The following is a 13,929-nucleotide window of genomic DNA, read 5'->3' on the forward strand; positions in this document are numbered from 1 at the left end:
GGTACTGGCATGAAAATTAGACACATCACTCAAAAGAACAAAACAGAGAGCCCAGAAATAACCCTGTGCATATATGCTCAATTAATTTACTACAAAAGAAGGAAAAATATACAAGAGGGACAGGACAGTCTCTTTAACAAATGGTGTTGGGAAAACTGGGCAGCCATATGCAAAAGAATGAATCTTGACCACTATCTTACACCACGCACAAAAATTAACTCAAAATGGATTAAAGATTTGAGCATAAGATGTAAAGCCATAAAACTATTAAAAGAAAACACAGGCAGTAAGCTCCTTGACACAGGTCTTGGCCATTATTTTTGAATCTGACACCAAAAGTGAAAGCAACAACAACAAAAAGTGAAAGCAATAAAAGTAAGTGGGACAACATCATACTAAAAAGCTTCTGCACAGCAAAGGAAACCATCAACAAAATGAAAAGGCAACCTACTAAATTGGAGAAAATAACTGCAAATCATATATCTACCTGATCAGGGCCTAATATCCAAAATATATAAAGAACTCACATAACTCAATAGCAAAAACACAACTGATATTTTATAAAATGGGCAGACGATCTGAATAGACATTTTTTCAAAGAAGGCATACAGATGGCCAACAGGAACATGAAAAGATGCTCAACATCATTAGTCAATAGAAAATATAAATCAAAACCACAATGAGATATCATCCCATATTTGTTAAAATGGCTATCATCAAAAAGTCAAGAAAACAAGTTTTGGCAAGTATGTGGAGGGGAAAAAGGGAAGCTTTGTGCACTCTTGGTGGGAATGTAAATTGGTGCAGCCACTATGGAAAGCAGTATGAAGGTTCCTCAAAACATTAAACTACCAGATAAACCAGCAATTCCACGTCTGGGTATTTATCTGAAGAAAACAAAATAATTAACCTGAAAAGCTTATATATACCCTCATGTTCTCTGCAGCATTATTTGTAATAGCCAAGATACAGACACCTGAGTGTGTATCAATGGATGAATGGATAAAGAAACTGTGATACCACTGCACACTTGTCAGAATGGTTAAAATTAAGAACTCAGGAAGCAAAAGATGTTGGAAAGGATGTGGAGAAAGGGGAATGAACCCTTTTGCACTGCTGGTGAGAATGCAAACTGGTGCAGCCACTCTGAAAACAGCATGGTGGTTCCTCAAAAAATTAAAAATAGAACTACCCTATGACCCAGCAATTGCACTACTAGGTATTTACCCAAAGGAAACAAAAATGCTGATTTGAAGGGGCACCTGCACCCCAATGTTTATAGCAGCACTATTGACAATAGCCAAAGAATGGAAAGAGCCCAAATGTCCATTGACTGACAAATGGATAAAGAAATGGTATGTGTATGTATGTATGTACACACACACACACACACACACACACACACACAGGAATATTACTCAGTGATCAAAAACAATGAAATCTTGCCATTTGAAACAATGTGGATGGAACTAGAGTGTGTTATGCTAAGCATAATAAGCCAGTCAGAGGAAGACAAATACCATATGATTCCACTCATATGTGGAATTTATGAAACAAAACATATGAATATAGAGGAAGGGAAGGGAAAATAAGATAAAAACAGAGAGGGAGGCAAACTATAAGAGACTCTTAAATACAGAGAACAAACTGACGGTTGCTGGCCAAGTGTTGGGCATGAAGGAGGACAACTGTTTGGATGAGCACTGGTGTTATATGTAAGTGATAAATCACTAAATTCTACTCCTGAAATTATTACTAAACTGTATGTTAACTAACTTGGATTTAAATTTCAAAAAATCAAAACAGAAAAGAAAAACTGTGGTGTGAATATTATTCAGCCATAAAAAAGGAATGAAATTTTGTCATTTGTGATAACATGGATGGACCCTGAGGGCATTTTGCTCATAAGCAAAATAAGTCAGACAGAGAAGACAAATAGCATATGATCTCTCTTATATGTGCAATCTAAAAACAAAAACAAAACAAAACAAAACAACAACAACAAAAAGCATGCTCACAGTTACAGAGAACAGACTGGCGGCTGCCAGAGACAGAGGGTAGGGCTTAGGAAGAATAGGGGTCAAAGGTGAAAAGAAAAAATTAAAGTAAAACAACTACAACAACAAAAGAAGTTTCAACAGAGCAGTTAACCATCAACTCTTCTTCCTGAGCAACCTTCCAATTCTGTTAACCATCCACCAAAGCCATCAAAATCTATTCCTACCAACTTGGTGGATCTGTCCAAACAGCCTCAAGTAATCTAATAAAATTTTCACTTCATATCTGCTAGCCACTCTTTACAAAGCTCATCCATGAAATGAACTCAACTGAGTATACATTCACTAAGGGCCTACTATGCACTGTACTAAAATTCAAAGGATGAAACCATGGTCTTGGCCCTTAATGAGGGAAGCAAAGCATTTCACCTAGAGCACAAAACACCACAAGTGCTTCACAGAGCACCCAGCAGCTACCTCTCCCTGCACTAGCTGTCTTAACTTCAAGTAGGAGCTAGCTTGGGGCTCTCTAGGGGTATGAACTGCCTGCATATTTTTATTTGAGCCTCTTCTCTTCTGCCACTATGCACCTGAGCTGGCTAAATTCCTAGCTGTCTTGAAAGTCTGACATAAATTCACTGTCATTGTATATAGGCATTCCTGAACCTTCTTCTATCAATGCAACACCATTCTTCTCTCCATCCCTATTTTCCTTACAGAGCTTGGAATCATATGCCAGTGATATTCCTGAAAATGTAAAAACAAAAAGACCATGCCAAGAATGATAAAACTGAAATGCTTTAGCACTTCTAATTTAATATTGTCTGTATCTCTGCATTTCTTACATTTCCCAGTAGAAATAAGAAAATAGTATAAGTAACTCAACCTCTGCTGTTCATATGCAAAATGACTAGACAATGCAAAATGACTATAAGGAATAAAACACATTTTGTTCTGCAAATCTGTTCCTCTCTAATTAACATCATAAACGTATTACTAGGCACAAACTAACATATGAGGTTCAAGAGTATATCCGACCCACTTCTGGGAATTTATCCTATAAAAATAATTCAAAAGAATAAAAATATTCTATGCAGAAAAGTGTTCATTGCTACCTTATGTAAAAACCTGAAAACCAGAACAATACCAAAGTAGAAAAATGGATGAGCAAATATGAATAAATTAGATCAATGCATAATATATAATACAAAATAATTTTAAAAAATTAGAAGTATGTGAAATGTCCAACAGAATGACAAAGTAGTAGTAAGATATAAGATCATAAATATGTTTACACATTGCAAATGTATGTATATGATGGAGAGACTCAAAGGAAATATATAGAAAAGGATTTAGGTAATGAAATTAGCCACATTTTTCCTTTAAATTTTTCTTTTACAATAGAAGTTTAAAGAAAATAAAAGTTATTGTATTTCTCCACTTATACTGCGTTTTGCAGGTTCTTCCAAATCACACTGAAAAGGGGTGGAGGGAAAGGCATAGGAGGTGAGGGGATTAACTGAGACCAAGAAAGAAAAGCCACTCAGATATGTGACAGCCTGGTTTGAATCCAAGCTCTGTCAGCCATTATCTCTGCAACCATGGGACATTTACTAATCTCTAAGAATCCCTTTATAAAATTGATTCTTAACATTTTGTGAAAAAAAAAAAAGAAATAGTGTAACAAGTGTATGATAACAAGTGTATGGTTATTATTCCATTCATATATGTGTTGATCAGATAATAGTGTTGAAGAGAAATACTGTGAAGACTATTAACATAATCTTAAAGTAGCACATATTTGGGTTGACTATTTGGTGTTGGTGAGACTACAACTTCTGAAAATCTTTTGAATTTTTTTCTGTAAGAGCCCTACTATTAAAAAAAAAATTTACTTAGAATAATTTATTTGATAGTATCATCTAAAAAATTACCAATTGATTTTTGATATTTCAAACACATTACTTACGCTCATTTTACTTGTTTTACTTTTTGTACTCATTACAAGGCTTTTTAACAAATAAATTTTGATTCAAGAAAGAGGCTCTGCTTTACTCATCTTTCTATTTCCCCAGCACCAGATACAGTAAGCGTATAGTCAACAATCAATAAATACTTGCCAACTGAACTCTTTAACCATTTTTTTCCCACCATTGCAGAATTAAAATTATGCAATGATCTGGCTAAGGAATAGTTAATCACTGCACATTCCTAATGTAACTTTCCAAAAGGGAATTCCTATTTTATTCTAGAACTTTTTTCATTAAACTAACAGAACGTCGCAATCTAGCACTCACTGGTAGTTAAAGACAACTCAGGATGAGAATTTAACAGCTAAAGACAGGAAGTTGTAAAAGGCTCACTCTTACAATTGTCAATGAGACTGATGCCTAAGACAAAAGTTTCCCTCACCTTAAGAAACCTGACAAAAATAAATTTCTAAGTAAATATGTGATATTTACTTACTAAATATTACTAAGTATCCTTTTAGGGGTAAAAAGGACGAAGAAATTCTGGTTCATCAGATCTGCCAGGGGTCAAGAGCTGCCTTTTTGTCCTTGACACGGCACACTGCATCCCCAGAACTAATATCCATGAGGGGTCTCCAGTATTACCTTACCTTTCTGTTCCTACCCTTGCCTTTGACTCTCTCGTTCATTTACTGCCACATTCAAAAGAATCTTTAAACTGCTATGCCACTGCCAACAGCAAATATAGAACCAGTGATCAGCTACAGACTAGAACACTATCATTAGGATCACCCCCCTCCTCTCTGAGATAGGAAACTTAATGGCTGGCCACTACTGCATGCCAGTGTACTTGGGAAACCTGCCTGAAGTCTGGTCAATAAAGATGAATGCTAACAAGGCACAGAAAAGCATCTGCAAAAATTCTGCCCTCTTGGTAAATCTTCTTTGTTTCAACTTACTCTACTGAGCCACAAGGTATAACAAACTGTTTAATCCTGTCTGATTTGTAACTAAGCAGCTATGCTTTACTGATGGAATTGGAAGGTAAGAGATACAAATCACATATTTAAAATTATAAAGGCATCTACATTGTATATGATAAATATAGACACCCTGAAGAACTAAAGAAGTACCCTACACTGTGCCAAGCACACAATGTCAAAACAGTGAAAAATGTTAAGACTCCAGCTCATAATTAGTCATTCTACTGCTAGGGAGGTGATGGCAGGCAATTTCTGTGGGAAAAGTAATGTCTGAGCATGGAACAAGCAGTCTCTCTACCAAAGAAGTGGACACTTAAGAACTGCTTTAGCCTGCTCATAAATATTCCCACTCACTCAGAGACAGACGCCAGGTGATCTACCTAACCTACCTGATTCTGAGTAGAAGACTGTATAGGAAAGATGAAGCCAAAGAAAGAACAAGTGTTTTCTCATTTCGTTGATCCACTATAAGAAATAGGCTGCCTCTTCTCCAAAGACACTTTAGGATTTTTCTCCCACTGACTTTAACTTCTTTGATCCATCTCCAGAATCGTAACATTATAATTGTTATATAATTACCATTTTTTCTTACAGAAGCCAACACACACACACACCATAAACTTGTCCTCTGAACTACAAACACACAATTCTACTAAATATATGTACAAATGCAAAAAGTTGGATTCAAATTCTCTCTGATTCTTTGACACACCCTGTTTAAGTGGTAGTTCTATGACTTATCTTTACTGGTCACATTCATTCTTTAAAGGAGGATTTCCGTATCCTTGCAAAAAATGAGAATACCACAATCAGCCCCCAAAAGAGTTCAGAATTACATGCTAAATAAACAAAACACTACTATATTGTGTTCTATAATGTAAAATACGGTTAAACCAAGCCAATCATTACTGCATGGCAATTTTGATTTGGCTAGGTTTGAAAACGGATTATTAAATAATTCAGAAAACATTTTTTAAGTTAAAATTCCTGAGCTTTGAAAGAAAACAGATAAATCAGCACCAACACTTTATTGTTACAAGTAACATCACCAATAATTTGTATAAAGAAATAGTCTCCTTAAAAATAAAAAATCATTTTTAAAAGGTTAAGAGAGGGGCGCCTGGGTGGCTCAGTTGGTTGTCTTTTTTAATTTTTTAAAATGTTTATTTATTTTTGAGACAGAGAGAGACAGAGTACAATACAAGCAAGGCAGAGTCAGAGAGAGAGGAAGACACAGAATCTGAAACAGGCTCCAGGCTCTGAGCTGTCAGCACAGAACCTGATGCAGAGCTTGAACCCAAGAACCATGAGATCATGACCTGAGCCGAAGTCAGACGCTCAACCAACTGAGCCACCCAGGCACCCAAAGTGTCTGACTCTTGATTTTGGCTCAGGTCACAATCCCAGGATCATGGGACTGAGCCATGCACTGGGCTCCACACTTAAGATTCATCCTCCCTCCCTCCCTCCCTCCCTCTCTCTCCCCCTCTGTCCCTCCCTCCCTCTCTCTCCCCCACATCTGTTCCTCCCTCCCTCCCTCCCTCTCCCCCATTCACATGTGCTCTCTAAAAAGAAAAAAGAAAAGGTTAACAGAAGTCAGCAAAGGCTATATTTCTATGGTTTCATTATGCTTAGAGTTACATAAAGGAAACAAAAAAAAAAGTATGTCTTAGGGCTAATAAATATCCAGGTTTTTTTCTAGATTAAAAAGATACTTCCTGAATTCTATAGATCACTTAGTAACTATGGACTGAAAAACATATATATACACAATGAAGTGATCCAGGTGTCACCAACTTAAACAAGTGATCAAACTTAGCTACTAGTACCAAGAGCAGCACGACCCAATTCCTGGGAGCATCTGATGTGATGCAATAAGGAGCACATGTCATCTATAAAGCACTCTTGCAAAAAAGTGTTTAGGCTGAATTTAGTCATAAGGAGACCAATTAGACAAATGTGGAATGTTGGACACTATATAAACTTGGACTTGACCAAGGCTTTAGCTCTTTAAAAAAAAAAAAAAAAAGTCAGGAAAAACAAAGAAACAAACCAAAAATGATACAGAAACCACTGCATATTAAAATAAAATTAAAAAAGACATAATCAAATGCTTAAACCTTGACTGGATCCTGGATTAAAGACAAATTTTTTTTTAATTGCTGTAAAAAACATTTTGGGGACAATTAGGAAAATGTAAATAGGGCCTGTATATTGAACGTTATAGAATTAGAATTGTTGACTTTGTCTTAGGAACAATAATAGTATTGTGGTAATTTAAAAGTATTCTTGTTCTTGGAATGCCTGGGGGGCTCAGTTGGTTGAGCATCTCACTCTTGATTTTGGCTCAGATCATGATTTCACATCTTAACGGTTTCCGGGTTTGAACTTCACATCAGGCTCTGTGCTGACAGCATGGAGCCTGCTTGGGATTCTCTCTCTCTCCCTCCTCTGCCCCTCCCCTGCTCACATTCTCTCCTCTCTCTCAAAATAAACAAACAAACAAACAAAAAAGAATATTCTTATTCTTAGGAACTGCATGCTGAAGGATCTGGGGGTGGGGGAGGGGGAGCAGCAGGATGTCTGAAGCCTGCACACAGCAAGGCAGCAAAGAAATAGCAGGAGAAGGAGAAGAGAGGGAAAGCAAATTAAAAAGTATAAATTGGTCAGTCTAACTGAAGGACATAATGATACTCGTTGTAGTCTTTTAACTTTTCTGTAGGTTTGAACATTTTTAAACTATAAAGTTGGGAACACGGAAGAATGGGTGTGAGGGAGGGCATCAATGTTTTCATCTTCTTGCAGTACTGTGCTTTGCCTGTATCTCCAAACAACACTCAAATTCATCATTACTTTTCTCTCAGCAGCAAAAGATGATAAATTAAATGCTGACGCATAATAGGCAGCACAGATATAAAATTCTTTTTTTCCAGGCACAGTAAAATCTGCCTCAAAAAACATTCAGAAGAGAGCCCTTCAAGGGTGAATGGATTTAAAAGTCTTGTCTAGGAAACAACATAGTTCCCAAACCTTATTACATACGTTAAAAGAAAAGCCCCAATCAATTTAAGGAAAGCCAGTCAGCAGGAGTAGTAAAATATTTTCAAAAAATGCAAATCGTATCACCCATTTATAAATTTAAAGGCTTTATCAAACATGATTTATCACCACGAGCAAGAAAATCTTAACATTTCATTCGTTTATCTTCAAATGGGCTAAGTGTGAAAAGAACGCTGAACCAATATAAAAAGTTTAATAAACAGAAAGCATTTTTCCTAGTAGGATTTCATTACGTTGCTTCCAATATGTAAAAGTAAAAAGAGTGAACAGTCTCTGAACAATAAGAAACTCCAAAAGAAGATCTGTAAAGAATAAAAAAACTGTGCCACACACATAGTGGGAAAGCAAATACTTGTTAAACGAGTACTTACAGAAGGCAAAGAAAGTGCACCACGTGCCCTTAAGATATGCTACCACCCAGCAAAAGAGGGGCATGTGAAAAAAATTCCCCCTAATTAAGACTGTGACACTGCAATAATCAGATATGTATACAGTATACCCTTGTCAACAAAAATTGATATAGTGGTGCTTTCAACAAGTAGATTTGCTCTATCAAAAACTAATCACAAGTCCTAAGGGGATCCTCCTTCACTAGGAAAAAACTCACAGACACATAGAAGGGAAAATGCCTTGCCCATAAGTTAAGAGGCTAAGTTCTAGAAACCAACAATATGGGTTTTTAAGAATCGGCTATTCCTTACAACCTCTGGAGGTTTCCAGAGCTACTTTTCCAGTGAGAAATATTCAAGCCTGTAGAACTGACAAGAAACCTTTTGACGACATGGGGTTCTAATGTGGCACAATATCCTTGGTGGAAACAGACTCCCAGGAATACCAACCAGCTCCTTGTCCCTGACTGACCTCTTGAGAGACAGAAAAGCCTATATGCAGCTCAAGGATGCCTGCCATGCCCATCGTCATTCATTCTGCATAAGGAAAAAAGTTTCACTTACATGTGTATAAGTAATTAGACTAAGAATCAGTACCTGAAGCAAGGCACAATGGAAGTGGCCAAGACGGGTAGGGTGAAGAGGAGTGGTTAGATGGGCACGGTCTAAAACAGTTGTCACTGGCCACACACGGTTATTGCTCACTTGAAATGTGATTAGTCTGAATTAAGATGTGCTGTATGTATAAAATACATGCTAAATTTCAAAAACTTATTAAGAATGTGAAACACCTTATTAATAACTTTATTATATATTAAATATTTCATATATTTGGGTTAAAATGGTTAAAGTTAATTTCGCCTTTCTAATTTTATTTTGCTTACTTTCTTAATACAGCTACCAGAAATTTTTAAATTACATGCTGTTCTGTTCATATAGCCTTTTTAAAGAGCACTGACACAATGAACAAATAGAGTTTGTTAAAAGAAGCAGCTGGGGCGCCTGGGTGGCGCAGTCGGTTGAGCGTCCGACTTCAGCCAGGTCACGATCTCGCGGGGTCCGTGAGTTCGAGCCCCGCGTTGGGCTCTGGGCTGATGGCTCAGAGCCTGGAGCCTGTTTCCGATTCTGTGTCTCCCTCTCTCTCTGCCCCTCCCCCGTTCATGCTCTGTCTCTCTCTGTCCCAAAAATAAATAAACGTTGAAAAAAAAAATTAAAAGAAGCAGCAACTTATTTAGTATGGGCATTTACCATGTTTCAAGTACATACTATTTTGTTGTTGTTGTTGCTGATGTTGTTAAGTAAGCTCCGCACCAGTATGGGACTTAAAAGTCCCAACCCTGAGACCCTGAGATCAAGAGTCACATGTTCTACAGACTGAGCCAGCCAGGCGCCCAAGTACAGGCTATTTTGAATATAGTATTTCTTTTATTCCTCACAAAAGCTTTAAGAAATATATACCTTCGTTCAGGGAAAGGAAAATGTGGCTTGAGAGGGTGCAAGGGGAGACAAAAAACAAAAAAAAAGAAAGCAAAAAACCCACCCCAAATCACAGAGCTAATAAATACCAGAACAGGGATTTGAACTCAAAACTGATTTCCAGAGCTTAAGCCCCAGAACCTCTAGGCCAGTAGTTCTCGAAGTATTGTCTGAGGACTATCATCATTACCTGAAAACTTGTTAGAAATGAAAATTCTCCAACTGTACAGCACACCCAGAGACCCAAACTCTGGAGGTGGGGTTTAGTTAGCAGTCTATATTTTAACAAATCCTCCAGATACTGCTGAACTGATTCAGCCAAAAATTCTGAGAACCATTTCCCTGTGTTATCAGGTAGCAGCCAGTCAAATCCTCTCAAAGGAGCAGAACTTGAGAAGTCTGAGGAAAGCCTAGTCCCTGTTGCTATATCCTTTGTTGAAGCTCTTCAAGAAACATGCTCTATCCGGTAAGCACTGAGGTCCTGCAGTTGCATCCCGACTTTACAGAGCATCCCTTCAACAAACCCATCATCTAGTGCAGCATTTCATTTACGATCCTAATAAAGATTAAAATGCAAATAAAATCACAAAAATACTGGCAAAAAATACATACTTTTAAAATAATGTTAGGATAAAGATCTAAGTATGAACCAAACCCTGACACTATAAAAAACTGATTAATTCAATAATATTTAAAAAAAGTCTTGAATTGCACAAAAACACAACAAGCTTTAAAAATAAAAACAAGGACAACTGGGGCAGGCTGACTTTTGCAACAAATATCACAAAGAGCTAATTCTTTCATTTATAAAAAGAATCACTACAAATCAAAAGAAAAAGAACCACCCAAGAGGAAAAGGTCTCTCCAAATTAACTAATTAAAATAAATGGGTCACAATAAAGGAAATGCAAATGATCAATTTCACTCACAGTAAGAGAAATACAAATTAAAATGATTTTTTTTTTCACTTTTCAGACTGACAAAGATCAATGGGTTTAAAAAATGTGTCTAAAGGTAAGTTTCTAATATTCTAGCTCCCACACCCATGCCTTTTGATAATCAGTTTTTGGTGATTCCATTCAGGAACTGCTCAAGTCAAAAATCTTTATATCACACTTGATTTGATCGCTGTCTCTTCTTTCTCCTTCTTTCCCCCTTTCTCCCACTTCTGATCTGCCAGCAATTCTGCCAACTCCACCTTCAAAAAAGATTACAAATTCAACTATTTTTCATCACCCTTACTGTCATCACTCTGATCTAAGATATATGAACTCTCCCTTGGATTATTACTGTAACCTCCTAACTGCCCTTGCTCTTGTCCCCCAGTCATTTCTTAACACAAAAGAACAGCTCTAGCTGCTAAAAGCACATCAGATTATATCATCACTCTGCTCAAAACCCTTCAATGGATTTTCATCTCATTCAGTAAAAGCTAAAGTCTTTACCATGATACCCAAGCCCTTACCTGATCTGAGCCCCTTACCCCTTGACATCATCTCCTATTATTCACCCTTTGCTCTCTCTGTTCTAGTCATACTGGCTCTCTTGCTGTTCTTAATCAAGAAAACTTCTGCCTTTGGATCTCTGCACTTGTGTTCCCTCTGTCTGGGATGCTCATCTTCTAGATATCGACATGGCTAACTCCCTCACATCCTTCAGATTTTTACAGTGACATTCTCTAGTCACTGTATCTAAAATTTTACTCTCCAATCCTGGTATCTTATATATTGCTTTGAAGGCATCCCTTCATTGATTCACAGCATCCAAAGGCGCTAACAAAGTCTGGCAACTGGATTCTCCTTAAGCAGAGAATCTGGTGTGAAATTTCTTTTAGAAGCATTTTTTTTTTTATGTGTTAAGAAATTTTATCAGGTTAAAATCTTGTAATAATTTGGTGTGGGTCCACTGATTTTGAAGATTTCAGATTTCAGTCTTTAGCACTGCAAACTTTCTTTCATTATTTTGACCCTCCTCCCATTTTTTTTTCCTGCTTTCCCTTTATGGAACTCCTGTTAGACAAAGTGTCTGAGGTAAATCACTCTGAATTTAGGCCTTTCTATGCAGTCACACAGCATTGACACCAAAAGAGCAAAACACTAACGTTTTCCAACATGACTGTCAAATGTACCACATAGTTATTTCTGATAACAATACCAGAGCATGTTCTCCAACAAAAAAGTGATCCTCAGCAGTAGGAAGATGTGAAATACAAGAAAGAATTGTAAGCAAACACGAGTTAAACTCACAGTTACGTCTAAATATATCGCTATTTTTTTCATTTTTTTAAACTATACATTTTAGCCAACTCCTAAGAAACATGATTATCAAAACAATTTAGGTGCCCTTATCCAGTCTAACAGCATCTCAAACTTAAACATGCCCAAAACGCAACTTATTTTCCCATCAAAACTGCTTCTCTGGCAGCCTACTTCATCTCAGTAAAAGATACTTCTATTCTTCCAGTTGCTTAGACCAAATATCTTGAGTCATCTTTGACTTTCAAAAAATTCTCTTAGAGATACCTTCAAAGTATATCCAAAACTGTAACAGTTCTTCCCAACTCCATAGTCCTGGACACCATCTGATCTCAAATTCGAATTACTGTAATAATCTTCTAAATGGACGTTCTGCATCCTCCTTTGCCCCATGTATCAGCCCAAGAAACCCTTTTAAAATTATGTCTGATCACATCACTCCTTGGATTTCATCAAACCCTGCTCTACGCTGGCTTCCCGTCTCATCCAGAGTGAAAGCTCAAGTTCTTACTAAAGCCTGCAAGGTCCTTACTAACTCAAGTCTCTTGTTACTTCTGACTCCATCTTTTTACCAGTCTCTTAGTCTTTCAGGCTGCACCAGCCAACAGTGGCATTTTGCTGCAGCTCCTAGAACATATCTTAAACACTCTCCAGCCTCAGGGCCTTTATATCTGCTGTCACTGTTGCCTGGACACTCTACCCCCAGAAAACCACATAGCTTGGTCTTTACCTAATTAACTCCCTTACATAAAATAAGAAATCTACACATTCACATATTCCTCCTCCTAGCATCCCCTCTGTCCTTAATTATTCTTTTTATTTTCCATAGCACTCATTATCATCTGACACACTACATATTTATTTCTCTTCTCACAACAATATAAGGTTTTTTAGAAATAGAGACTTTGCCAGTGTCAATTTCTGGTATATTCCAGTGCCAGAATAGTGCCTAATATACATTAGGTGTTCAGTTAAATATTTGTGAAGTTAATAAAAACTAGACACTTTAAAAGCTTCTCATTACTCTATTTCTGGAGCCTAAGAGTCCCTGACACAGAGTATACTCAGAAAATGCTGGAGAAAGGGAGGGGAGGGAGGAAGAGCTAACAATCTACATTGAGACCACATTCTTTTTTAATTTTAATTTAATTTTTCATTTTTTGAGAGAGAGAGAGCATGCACACAAGCAGGGGAGGGGCAGATGGAGACAACCTTAAAGCTGACTCCGTGCTACGTGCAGAACCCAACACAGGGCTCAATCCCACAGTCCTGGGATCATGATGAGAGTCGAAATCAAGAGTCAGACGCTTAACAGATTGAGGCACACAGGCGCCCCAAGGCCACATCCTTAAGTGAACAAGAGGAACAAGAGTTGTTAGAAGCAATATGAAAACAAATCAATGTCAAAAATTTATCTTAGAAATAATGGCTGGCTTCAATGGAGACATCAAGCTAAGAAAAAACATTTAGGAAACAGCATATTTTAATTTTGCAAAACAAAACAAAAAAACTCCGTAAGTTTCCGGTTAGAAACTGTATTGAGGTAACATTAACATCTTGAATTATATGGGGGCAAACAATGAAGAATGTCAGGAATGGAGACAAGATGACAAAATAAACAAATTTCAGAGCAGTGACATTTCTGGCAGTGAGTGGGGGAATGGGAAAGAGTTGGCAGCAGATGCAGCAAGACACCACTGCAAGGACAAAGTTTGGCAGGAACAGAAAGTATAAAGGTCAAACTGGAGATACATATTGAGACCACATATTTACACAGCTTACCAGGAAAGCAGCATTGA

General features: G+C 37.2%; 1 protein-coding gene across 5 annotated transcripts in view; it reads right to left on the reverse strand.

The window, feature by feature from the left end:
• The window catches only part of ZFAND3 (zinc finger AN1-type containing 3), a 323,061-nt gene that overhangs the window by 147,855 nt on the left and 161,277 nt on the right, over positions 1 to 13,929 (reverse strand). The window lies entirely within an intron of this gene.

Source organism: Acinonyx jubatus, chromosome B2, assembly GCF_027475565.1.
Source record: "Acinonyx jubatus isolate Ajub_Pintada_27869175 chromosome B2, VMU_Ajub_asm_v1.0, whole genome shotgun sequence".
NCBI classification, from domain to species: domain Eukaryota; kingdom Metazoa; phylum Chordata; class Mammalia; order Carnivora; family Felidae; genus Acinonyx; species Acinonyx jubatus.